The sequence below is a fragment of the Acanthochromis polyacanthus genome, chromosome 3 (genome assembly GCF_021347895.1).
Source record: "Acanthochromis polyacanthus isolate Apoly-LR-REF ecotype Palm Island chromosome 3, KAUST_Apoly_ChrSc, whole genome shotgun sequence".
Lineage (NCBI taxonomy): Eukaryota > Metazoa > Chordata > Actinopteri > Pomacentridae > Acanthochromis > Acanthochromis polyacanthus.
This window is the reverse complement of record NC_067115.1, coordinates 42,040,101-42,051,286: the sequence shown is the minus strand read 5'-3', so window position 1 is coordinate 42,051,286 and position 11,186 is coordinate 42,040,101. Positions and strand designations below refer to the sequence as shown.

Below are 11,186 nucleotides of genomic sequence, written 5' to 3'. Positions count from 1 at the left end.
CATTTTGTCCTCAAAGTTGATGTGTTAGAAACAGGAAAAATGGGCACGTGTAATAATTTGAGAGAGTTTGACAAGGACCAAATTGTGATGGCTAAACATATTGTGATAGACTTTTCAGCTGTATTGCCCAACCCTGAAAGCATATATTATGAAAATAAATCTATTTCCTAAGGAGCTAAATATTGCAAAATTATCTGACTGTTTTTGTCTTGAAAAAGGGGTGAAGGAAGTCCTCTCAGTGATGCACACTGGTGTTGTTCCAAAAAATGATCCTCTGCCAAAATAAAAAATACATCCTTTTGTGATTGTCCTACAGGTTATATCTCTACAATATGAGGCTTTGATGCATTAATAACATTTCACTCACAGTGTAGTTGATGCAGTCACTTTCTGGCAAGAAAATGACATTATATGAGTTGAACTGGTCCTTTGAAGCTATTTCAAGGGAAATGGTTCATGTAGAAAAGAGGAGGTAAAATAATACAGACGCATGAGAATAAATTGTTTTGTGGATTTAAACCAGTTGGTTTTGCAGACGATCACTTTTTTGGCACAACACTGGCAGTAGTACACGGACACACCCACAGACAACACTTCCTAAAAGGTGAGTTTAAAGCAGTGACAAAAGAGGGACAGTCACACCCAGAGGAGCAGGAAAAGATTGTTGTGTCCACAACAGGTAAAACAAACATAAAACTGAAACTATGTTATTTGGAAATGTTACAGAATATTCTCGGTGTGAAGAGAGCAGTTTTGAAGAGAGAGAGAGCGAGAGAGAGAGAGAGAGAGAGAGCCGAAGTAGAAGAACGAGCTAAAAGTGAAACTAAGCTTGTCCTTCAGAGGTAACAGGACATGTGCTTTAGTTTTTGTTTAACTTATCTTTACTTTAACTGCCTGTTAAGTCACTATCTAGCCCTAATAAGGGAACATAATAATGGCGGAACCTGAACCACATGTGAAATCATATTAACGTTTTTGTATTTGCTGTAAACGCTGCTGTGTCTCTGTGTTGACAAAGGTGAGGTGTGTTTCATACAATTAGTCTACAGCATTACCAGCACCTCTTGACTGTGGAGGATCATTTAACAGTGGCAGTGGAGATATCCAGATCAACTGGAAATGGCAATACTTCAGAATAAATGAAGTTCTGCCTTCAAAATGTCCTTTAACCTCCTAAGACCCAAGCTTTGGTTTGGTTTGCATTTTAGTTTTTTTCTACTTACTTGGGATAAGGAGTAACGAATAAATATAATAACTGGATAATATCTAATATCTGATTATTATGTTTATTACATTTACATTATATATATATATATATATATATATATATATATATATATATATATATATATATATTACTAGATTTACATTGTTATTACTATTATTATTATTATTATTTGTAGTAGTAGTAGTAGTAGTAGAAGCAGTAATATTAGTATTATTATTAGTATTAACAATATGCCCTTTTGAAAAAAATTAAAAAACAAAAACATGTCCACATATGTGGACGGCAGGTCTTAAGAGGTTAATTTAAAGTACAAGACACAATTGTATTTAATTACATTTGCTATACTGATACACTAATGTGTTAAACTGAGACCAAATCGTCTCTAGGATTTGTTTCTCTGTGCAGTGTGTTTTGTGTTTTTTGTCTACTCATACAGCTGATCACAAACAGCTATGTCCAGTATTAGTGTTTCATTTGTGAGGTTGGATTTTAGAGGATAATATTGTTTTGTTGACACTACCCATGACTGTAACTTTGCGTTTTATGTGGGCAGCCACTGGAAGGCAGTGACGTGATCTGAATAGTGGGGTGACATGCTGTTTTTTGCTGGTTGAAAACCAGACATGCTGCTGCATTCTGGATCATCTGCAGAGGTTTGACTGCATGAAGGGAGGCCTGCCAGTAAGGAGCTGCAGTAGTCGATGCATGATATTATGAGAGCCTGTTAGTAGGGAGGTTAATCAGAAAAAATAGGCTTTTGACTTCAAGTCATGATGCAAAGGTCCCCTTTGGTATGGAAGTACCTTAGGGTCGTACAAATAAATTTATCCAAAGACACAAGTGAGATCACCCTTTGTATTGGAAATAAACACGTTTTTTCAAAAATGTGGAAAATGGGTTTTTTCAATCCAAAAATACTAGAGTCCATATCTTTGCTTCTGTTGCAGGTATAATGACAAATTTGGTGTCAAAGTGTACATTTTTAGGGTCAAGGAATCCAAAAAAAATAGGTTTCAAGTTTTAAAAAAAACAAAATTTTTACCGTTACCATGACAATTATTGGTAAATATTCATATTTCACATAAAAAATTGTGTCATCAGAGTGACTACTTACCTTTTTCTTCAAAAAAAACTTTTGTATTTCAGCAGTGGAGGTACTTCTTTACATTACATTAGTCCTAAGTAGCATAATATTTCGACCAGTCAGGAGCATAGCATGTGCCAAGATGCACCAGGGACTGTGACAGCTGTAGCAGCTGTTGAAGGTCCAAAGTGGCAGGTTAACACTTTGAGGTTGGTATGACTTTCTCATTGAATAGAAAAAATCTTTTTTAATGTTAGATTAGTAATAAGTAGCTAGCTAGTAACTAGTTAGCTATATTATAGCTAGCTAGCTAATAGCTAGCTACATTGTTGTAGTACTGGCCATTGCCACCTTTGTGGCCCTTGGACAGAAGATCGACGAACTCTGGATTGCCTTTGGAGTACGGCGACACTTCAGGTACAGATCATTTCATTCTTTTAGCTCTAATTTCATCAGACCAATCAATAGCCATTTTTCCTTTACCAGGTACATTCCAGCACATGCTATTGCGCACAGTCTTGGACCATCCAAGGCAATGGCACTGCCAGCATTTCATGCCCTAACAGGGTGCGACACTAACTCGGCATTCTTCAGCAAAGGCAAGAAGACAGCCTGGTCTGTGTGGCAGTCCCTGCCTGAGCTCACCTTACCACTTCAGCTGTTCTCTGGCCCAACTCCCACCATTGAGATGATCAGAATCCACACACCCATGCTCCAGAGATTTGTTTTGATGCTCTATGGTGTATCTGAGGACAACATCACAACTGTGGATGCTGCGCGACTCTCCCTCTTCCTTCACAAAGGAAAAGACTTTGACCACATGCCACCGAGCAGTGATGCACTCCATCAGCACCTCCTTCGAGTAGCTTATCAGGCAAGACAAATTTGTATAGGGGCATAATTTAAATATTGCTAAGAATAAGAAAGGGCATTTGTATCACTAATCATGTTTCTCTTTAGAGTGGACATGTGTGGGGCAATACACTTGTCAAACACCATGCAAGAGCAGCAGGATTCCTCAGACTCTACACCAACTCCTGTACCCACTACAACTGCCACTATTTCAAAGGACTTGCCAGAACTTGTCATTTGCAAGTGTAAGACTGACTGTAAGGCACCTTTCAAATGCTGCATGCAGAGGCTGCCTTGCATGTCTCTCTGTGGATGTCATGGCTTATATTCCCACAGTGGTCATACATCTAAATAGGAAACCATCTCAGCGATGTATTTACACTAAACTATTAGTGTCTATCACTAGAAAATTGTAGGTATGGCAATACCAACTTCTAAAATGTGAACATATTTATGAAATTGTTGTCTCATTACTCAGTTTCTCTACATCCATAATATACATTTTCAATGTTTTAAGTTGTTATTTATTAAATTATTATTGAGTTGTGAATGTTTGGCATGCTTTGTTAAATAATAAATTGCACATTTTACCTTCAATTTTCATCTTAAGAAGAATATTATTGTTTTTTTAGTTTTGGAACCTATTTTATTGGATTCCTTGACCCCAAATATGTCCGCTTTGACATCAAATTTGTCATTATAGCTATAACGGAACCAAAGATATGGGCCTCTCGTGTATGGTCGGTGGCCATTTTAAAAATGGCCGCCCAAAAGGTGATCTCACTTGTGTCTTTGGATAAATTTATTTCTATTGCCCTGAGGTACGTCCATGCCAAAGGGGACCTTTGCATCATGATTTGAATTCGAAAGTTGATTAACCTCCCTACTATGTACCAGGAGCTGTGCTGCATGTTCACACAGGAATGATCTGATCTTCCTGATGTTGTACAGAGTGAATCAACATGACCAAGCAACAGAGGCCACATGAGCCTTGAAGGTTTGCTGGTCATCGATCACAACACTAAATGTAATACAGCACAATTAATTTATACCAGTGCCACTAATTGTCCTTTCAGACATGGAAGAGAGGAGTGCCTATGAGGACAAAGGCAAGGAGGGAGCAATGTCTGCTGAGACTTCTTATTCAGATGGGAAAGAATCTGGACATTCAGAAACACAGTAAGTGCATACAGTTTATGGTGTAAACTGGCTATGATTGAACAACATGAAACTTGAGACTAAAACAAAGAGAGAAGGAGAAGTAGGTGCTGTAACTGTCCTTTTTGCTATTGTTCAGTAATGTGACAGATACTATTTGGTTAATTTTGTATTCATAAAATGTCAGAAAGTAGAGAAAAATACTCCCCAGAATTTACTACAGTCTATGGTCTGAAGAAGGGCTTCAATTAACTATTTAATTTCATTGTTGATTGATCTACTTTTTTTATTGAATAACTGTTTGATCTATTACTTAGCTTGAAGAAAAAGAATAAATATATCAATAAAAATACAAGAAACATGTATGTTTTCTGTAATTACTACAAAGTGACTTGAATGATTAATTGATTATAAAAAATATATAGTGTATAGTGAAAGTAGGTGGAAGTCATATGTCCTCACATTCGAGGCTTAAACCAAAAATGTGTTGATTGTTCATGCTGAATAAATTACTGATATTAACTGATTTTTAAATAAGCTCAAATAATTATTGACCAAAAAACTTAAATAAAATTCTGTCATCTTTTCTGGATTTCAAGAATGTTCCAACTTGTGTGTGTTATTATTAGTGAAAGTACAATGTATTGTGTAAAAGTACAGAGTTCAGACGTCCTTGTGGTGATATCACGGTAGATCTGAGCTGCTGCATGTCTGAGGCTACATTCCCTCTTTTTTTTAAAAAAAAAAAAAGATTTTAGTCTTATTTCCTTACAAAATTGTCATATATTAACATTCAGATAAGTATCAGTTACTCATATAAATTAAAATGCATGATAATAATTAGACTGGAGAATATAAAAACAAAACAACAAGGATACACAAGTACACACACTTTTCAGCAGCTTACTGCTTATTCTGTTGTTCAGTTGGCTGAGTGACTTCATTTGAGTTTTCAGGTCTATGAGAAAAGGTAAAAACTTGAAGTGTGATTTACCAAATTTCTGCTTGTGAATTAAAAAAGAAAATTGCATATGGGATGATGAAATCAATTAGATATTCTAGATTGGCATTTAAATGATGACACTAACAGACAACATCTTTAAAGTTAAAGATTATACATTATCATGTGGGGAAAAGTGAAAGAGATATCAGTGTTTAAAAGTTTGGCAATATGACAGCAGGATATATTTTAGGTAAAATATTGAAATATACTTCTACAGCCTTTTTGTAAGCACAATGTGTGTAAAGTAAAAGTAGCTTTTCACAAATCTGTGGTGACAGTCTGACACAAAACCCTAAGTAGTTAGTAATAGTGACATGTGCTCCATCCCCAGACTGTACATAAAGATGTACTATACCATCTTTCTGTGTACTGCAACACAGCATTTATTAATTACAGTGTCACTAATCTCCCAGACGGACTGAAATCCAGGAGACGAGTGACTTTGGGAACAGAGAAGAGGAGCAAGCAGTGTTTGCAGTGTCTCCTGAGCCTGAACTTTTTCCACCTCTGTCTGTTGCGAAATTTTGTTCAGAAGTCACAGATTGTGGTTATTCAGAAGAACAGTAAGAGCGCTCAGTTTATAGTCGGGGATGGGAATTTTCCGCGGATCCGCGGATTTCATTTCAAGGATCCGCGGATCCTTCCGCGGATTTCATTTCAAGTTTGAACACTTTATTGTCGCTGATACTCCCGCGAGATGGTAACGCCGTTAACGATAGCGAAACGGCTTTTCCCTCACTTAAACGGCTTTTCCCTCACTTTCGCAAGACGGGTTTAGGGTTAGGGATAGGGATAGGGATAGGGTTAGTTTTAGTGTTAAGTCAAAGTTGTTCATGGTGACGTTTCATCTGAGACGGAGTGTCAATGTTTACTCAACCGCTAGAGGTCGCTTAACATCAAAACGTAACACTCGGTCGTAATACGGGCGTGTACAGACGACCTATGTGGTCGTTTTTTCAATGAGGACAGGCTCAACTGAAGAGTTTCATATGGATTTGGTTGCATTAAAAAAAGAATAAGAATAAAAAAGAAAAAGAATAACAAGCCTTAATTTTATGAGACGATCTCCATAGTAGTTTCATGAAGCTACCTCCAAGAGAGGGAGGGGAATTCAAAGATGACAAAATCTCCTTCCAGCACTTCTTATTACAACTAAATAAATCTGTACTCACAGATCTTCTCAGGGTGAACTGCCAGAGGCTGACTTGCTGGCTGACCTGACATCAGTATTGGCATCCAACCCTTCAAGCCTGAAAGAGGTGGATCTGACTAGAAAGTCTTTGAAGAAACGGGAGGTGGAGCAGCTGTGTGCTAGTCTGGATAGTCCACTCTGCAGACTGGAGACTCTGAGGTCAGATTTTCTATGTTTGATCTGTGATGAAAAGTTGATCATGTTAATATTAGCTACCGTGTAAAACCTAAATAATTAGGAATCAAGACAATAAAATTACAAAATTCGACATAGAAATGTCGAAAAATGCATTTCATCCATCAGTAGTGATTGACTACAAGAGTTCTGACAAAGACCTGCAATTATCACCTTCTTGCTTTCTTCTTTATTTAGACTGGGTCACTGCATCTTGTCAGAGAGATTCTATGCTGCTCTGGTCTCAGCCCTCAGGTCTGGCTATCTGAGAGAGCTAGACCTGAGTGGAAACAAGTCTCTGACGGACTCAGGCATGAAGCTGTTGTCTACTGGACTGGGGAGTCCACGCTGCAGACTGAGGACTCTGAGGTCAGTTCATTTAGTGTTGATCACACCATAAACTGTCTAACTTGAAGACATTTTTACTCCGCCAAGGAACACGGCAGAGTTATGTGACAACCCCAAATGGTTTGTCTGTTATCAACATTACTCAAAAACTGACTAATGGATTTGGATGAAATTTTCAGGGAAGGTCAGAAATGACACAAGGACCAAGTGATTAGATTTTGGCAGTGATGCGGCTTATACTCTGGATCCACGGATTTGTTTAAGATTTCTTTATCATTATGAGATAGCGGCACGGTGTCACTCTAACCATGACAACAAGTGAACGCTACCTCAGCGGCCTCCTGATGATCACATGATTGTGATCCTACTACAAATCCACTGCTGTGGACCATACATTTCTGAAAGATTGCAATCGGTGGAAATTATACAGTAACTGAGCAGCCTTGGCAGAGTACTGCACTCTCTAAGTGCTTTTCTTGTTATAGGAGGTGCTTACTAAAATATCATCTAAAGTTCCCTAAGAAGTTGTATGTGTGGTTTGGTGCTGTATACAAATATTGACTTGAACTTTACACTTGTGTAGTTTCTTTTTTTGTGGAACACGTTTACTTTTCATTATGCTAGTATGTCTTCTCTCTTTAGTCACTTGCATCACTTCAACTCTTAGCTCCTTCCAGCCTCCATTACAAAGTTCCTAACTGATACAAATCCTCTAATAATTACAGACTTGTTTGCTGTGAATTAACAGAGAGCAGCTGTGCCTCTCTGCTCTCAGCACTTAAGTTAAACCCCAGCCATCTGCAAGTGCTGGACCTGAGTGGAAACTGTCTGCAGGATGCAGGAGTGAGGATGTTGTGTGCTGGACTGGAGAATCCATTGTGTAAACTTAGAACTCTGGGGTAAGACTGTCTTGTGAAACCTTTGTTGTTATGAATATTACCTAACCATTACAGTGACCCAGTTAAAGAGAACCGATAAAGGTTTTTGTAGACCGTCTGTGTGTAGCCTAAGCTATCTGTCAATGCAGGCTTCCACAGCACAAACCCAACACTGTGCGCTTCTGCCTGTCAAGTAGTAGTTTTGTGCCTGTACAGTGTTCTTTGTGTTCACTTTACTTTGCAGGTGAAAAAAAACATTACATTTATGTAGTCACAGAAAAGCCTAAATGTGCAGTTTGCAGGAGAATGTATCTAATGTAGCTATCAACTAACATCAGGTATTCCGCAAAATGTTTGAGCTTGTTAAAATAAACCAGGCTTTTTAGTCACCGGGTTTTACATTGAGCAGGATTTGAACAACAGCTACACGGCCTCCAGCAGCTTGTTATAAATGTTTCATTCTTTGTGCAGGTTGAGCTCTTGCAACTTGTCAGAGGAAAGCTGTTTTTTTCTGGCCTTAACCCTGATTTCCCATCTTGAAGAGCTAGACCTGAGTTTCAACCGGCTAGGGGATTCAGGAATAAAGTTTCTGTCTGATCTACTGAAAGAACCTCATTGTAGGCTGAAAACTCTGAGGTAGAGAATTAATTTTTTGTTCTGAGGGAAAATTGTGATCGGGGGGTTTGTATATTCAGGTCGTTCTCTCTTTGCAGGTTAGCACGTTGCCTGTGCTCACATGAAGGCTGTGCTGCTTTGGTCTCATCTCTGAAATCTAGCGACTCTAAACTGACGAAGCTGGACCTCAGTAGAAACAACCTGCAGCATAAAGGAATGAAGCTGCTGACTGAGTTTGTGAAAAGTTCAAGCTGTAAACTGAAGACTCTGAGGTCAGTAGAAATTTGGAGTCAGTATTTGGTGCATTCAGCGCTATTGTGCTAAAGTGAGTGAGTGTCAAACTGTCAGATGGGGAACTGTAATGAAATGCTACGAAGAATTAGAGTTTCTGATGCTTAAATAATTAGGTATTTTTTCACTTCTGTATTTGCTTAGAAGTTACTGATGCAAGCATGTATTAAGTCATATTTTGTTTTTGTTGAATTGCTATGTCTCACAATAATCAGATTAATAATCAAAGTAACTTTAAGCTTAAATCCAAGTTCTTCTTGTTTCACAAATGTAGTCCTTATTGAATCTCTGCAGTAACCAAGTGTTGAAGGGAAACCCTGTTCAGCAGCATGTGAAGTGAAACCATAGCTTTTTTGACCAGCAGCGTTTGTTATCCCAAGTTTTATGATTTAGTTCTGTTGATATATGAGTGAGTTTATTAGTTGAGTTGCTCAACATGTAAATATGTGGTACTAATGTCACGATCTAGCCTGGAAACCAAATGAATCTGAGAGCTTGTGTAATCATGTGTCTGTCCTGCTTCTCTTCAAACTGATTTTTACCCCATCAGCCCCTCTGAGACGGTCACAGCCTTATCTAATATGGGGTTGGTCTGATATATTGATTTTACAAAGGAGTATAGTTGTATTTTTGGAGTATTTTAATGTTGTAATGATGTGGAATAATCTGGACAGTATATAACAAAAATAGAACAAACGACTGCACTAAAAGACATTTTTTTCATCTCTCAGTGCTCCATCACATGTTTAGTTGATCTGACTAAAGTTGATCCACTTATGTCCAGAGGTATTTTGATCTGGGCCCATTGAGAACATCCATCCATTATCTATACACCACTTAATCCTCAACAGGGTGGTGGGGGGCTGCAGTCTATAGAAGCTGACTTAGTGGGCAGGGGGCACCCAGCCTCTCACAGGGCTACACACGCAAACAATCACACTCACATTCATTTCTACGGACGATTTAGACTCACCAATTACGCTCTTGTTTTTGGACTGTGGGAAGCTGGAGAAAACTCATGTATGCACAGGAAGAACAGGCAGACTCCACAGACAAAGATCCCAGGCCCAGGGATCTTCTAGCTGCAAGGCGACAGCGTTGTCCACTGCAGGCCCATTGATAACATGCTTTGGAAAACGACAAAGAAGCAGCAGGTTTAAGCCAACAAATTAAGGTTTTGAAAATGAATGAAAACTTTTTTATGGCTCTGTCAGTATGTGCAGATACTATTTTACTGGGAACGTTATGACAATAAAACCTGGTTATGGTAGACTATAGACATAGTTTGTGTACCTTAACCTTACTGTGCTTCCACTAAATAAATACTGGCATTAGTTCCGCCCTAATGTTAGAATGTTGAATCACAACCATAAAAATCGTAATCCTCACACTAAACTATGATGCCATCATGTACAGCAGAAGCTCCGTCATGTTATTGTTGAACCATAAGTTCTCCTTGTTCTTCTCTGCTGTTTCTCACTTTCCCTTGTGACCTTTTGATCCTCTGTTGGGCTTCATCTTTTCCTCCTTTCTGCTTAGGATTGAATTTCCTCTGGCACGCTTGTTACTGTCACTTCCCTCTGCTCTATGTTTTGTAGGTGCAAAGTTTTTTTTTGCCCTCTTGAGTATTAACTGTCTTGATTTATACTCACAGAGTGGACTATGGACGAAACTTGATTTCAAGTGCCATCGGTGAAGCAGGTGTGTGTTGACAAAGTGGTCCTCATTCATGTAAGAAAGGACACAGGGGGACACAAAATGACTGCCATGCAATAACGATATGTATAGTAAGTACTACACAGGTAATGAGAGAAGGGCTCAGTGCATTGAGAGAGGTATAGGCAGCATAACTAGGGGCAGAACTAAGGGGCGTCACAGAGGTCAGTTGTGCCTCATACATGTGGACTCCAGCTCGCCTCAGGGTCACACGAGGCAGCCATAGCTATAAGATTTGTCAAAAAGGAAGATTTTAATCCTGGTCTTAAAAATAGAGAAGGTGTCCGAAAGTCTGAAAGCAAAGAGTTCTGCTAGGATAATGTGCTGCAAGGTTAGAAAACAGTGAAATACAGAAATGCTGTAAATCATGCAAACTAAAGGGATATGAGTTAAATGTATTTGAGGAAGGAAACATGTGCATTTAGGCCCGATATTTGAAACCAGAAAGACAGCAGACAAGCCTACTTTTAATATTACTGATTCCAATTCAATAAGTCATCTCATTTTAATGCATGTCTTCTCTCTGACTGCTGCTGTTATCATCACAGGAACAACAGAGCCCAAGCTGCATGAGCAGAGGAAGGTAAGAGCAGAGCTGTTACTCTGACAGTATTTATGGGTGTGAATTAATGGTGGAAAGTACTCAG

The 11,186-nt window shown here is 38.6% G+C and overlaps 2 long non-coding RNA genes across 2 annotated transcripts; both read left to right on the top strand.

Annotated features, from left to right (window-relative positions):
- The first annotated feature begins 277 nt into the window (after positions 1-277).
- On the top strand, positions 278-6,662 carry LOC127533203 (uncharacterized). Its single transcript, XR_007940983.1, has 3 exons — positions 278-679; positions 4,241-4,343; positions 6,500-6,662. It is a non-coding gene; the product is annotated as an uncharacterized LOC127533203 (long non-coding RNA).
- A 1,980-nt stretch (positions 6,663-8,642) lies between these two features.
- On the top strand, positions 8,643-11,122 carry LOC110946419 (uncharacterized). The gene is made up of 3 exons (XR_007940993.1): positions 8,643-8,804; positions 10,478-10,524; positions 11,088-11,122. It is a non-coding gene; the product is annotated as an uncharacterized LOC110946419 (long non-coding RNA).
- The last annotated feature ends 64 nt before the right edge of the window (positions 11,123-11,186 follow it).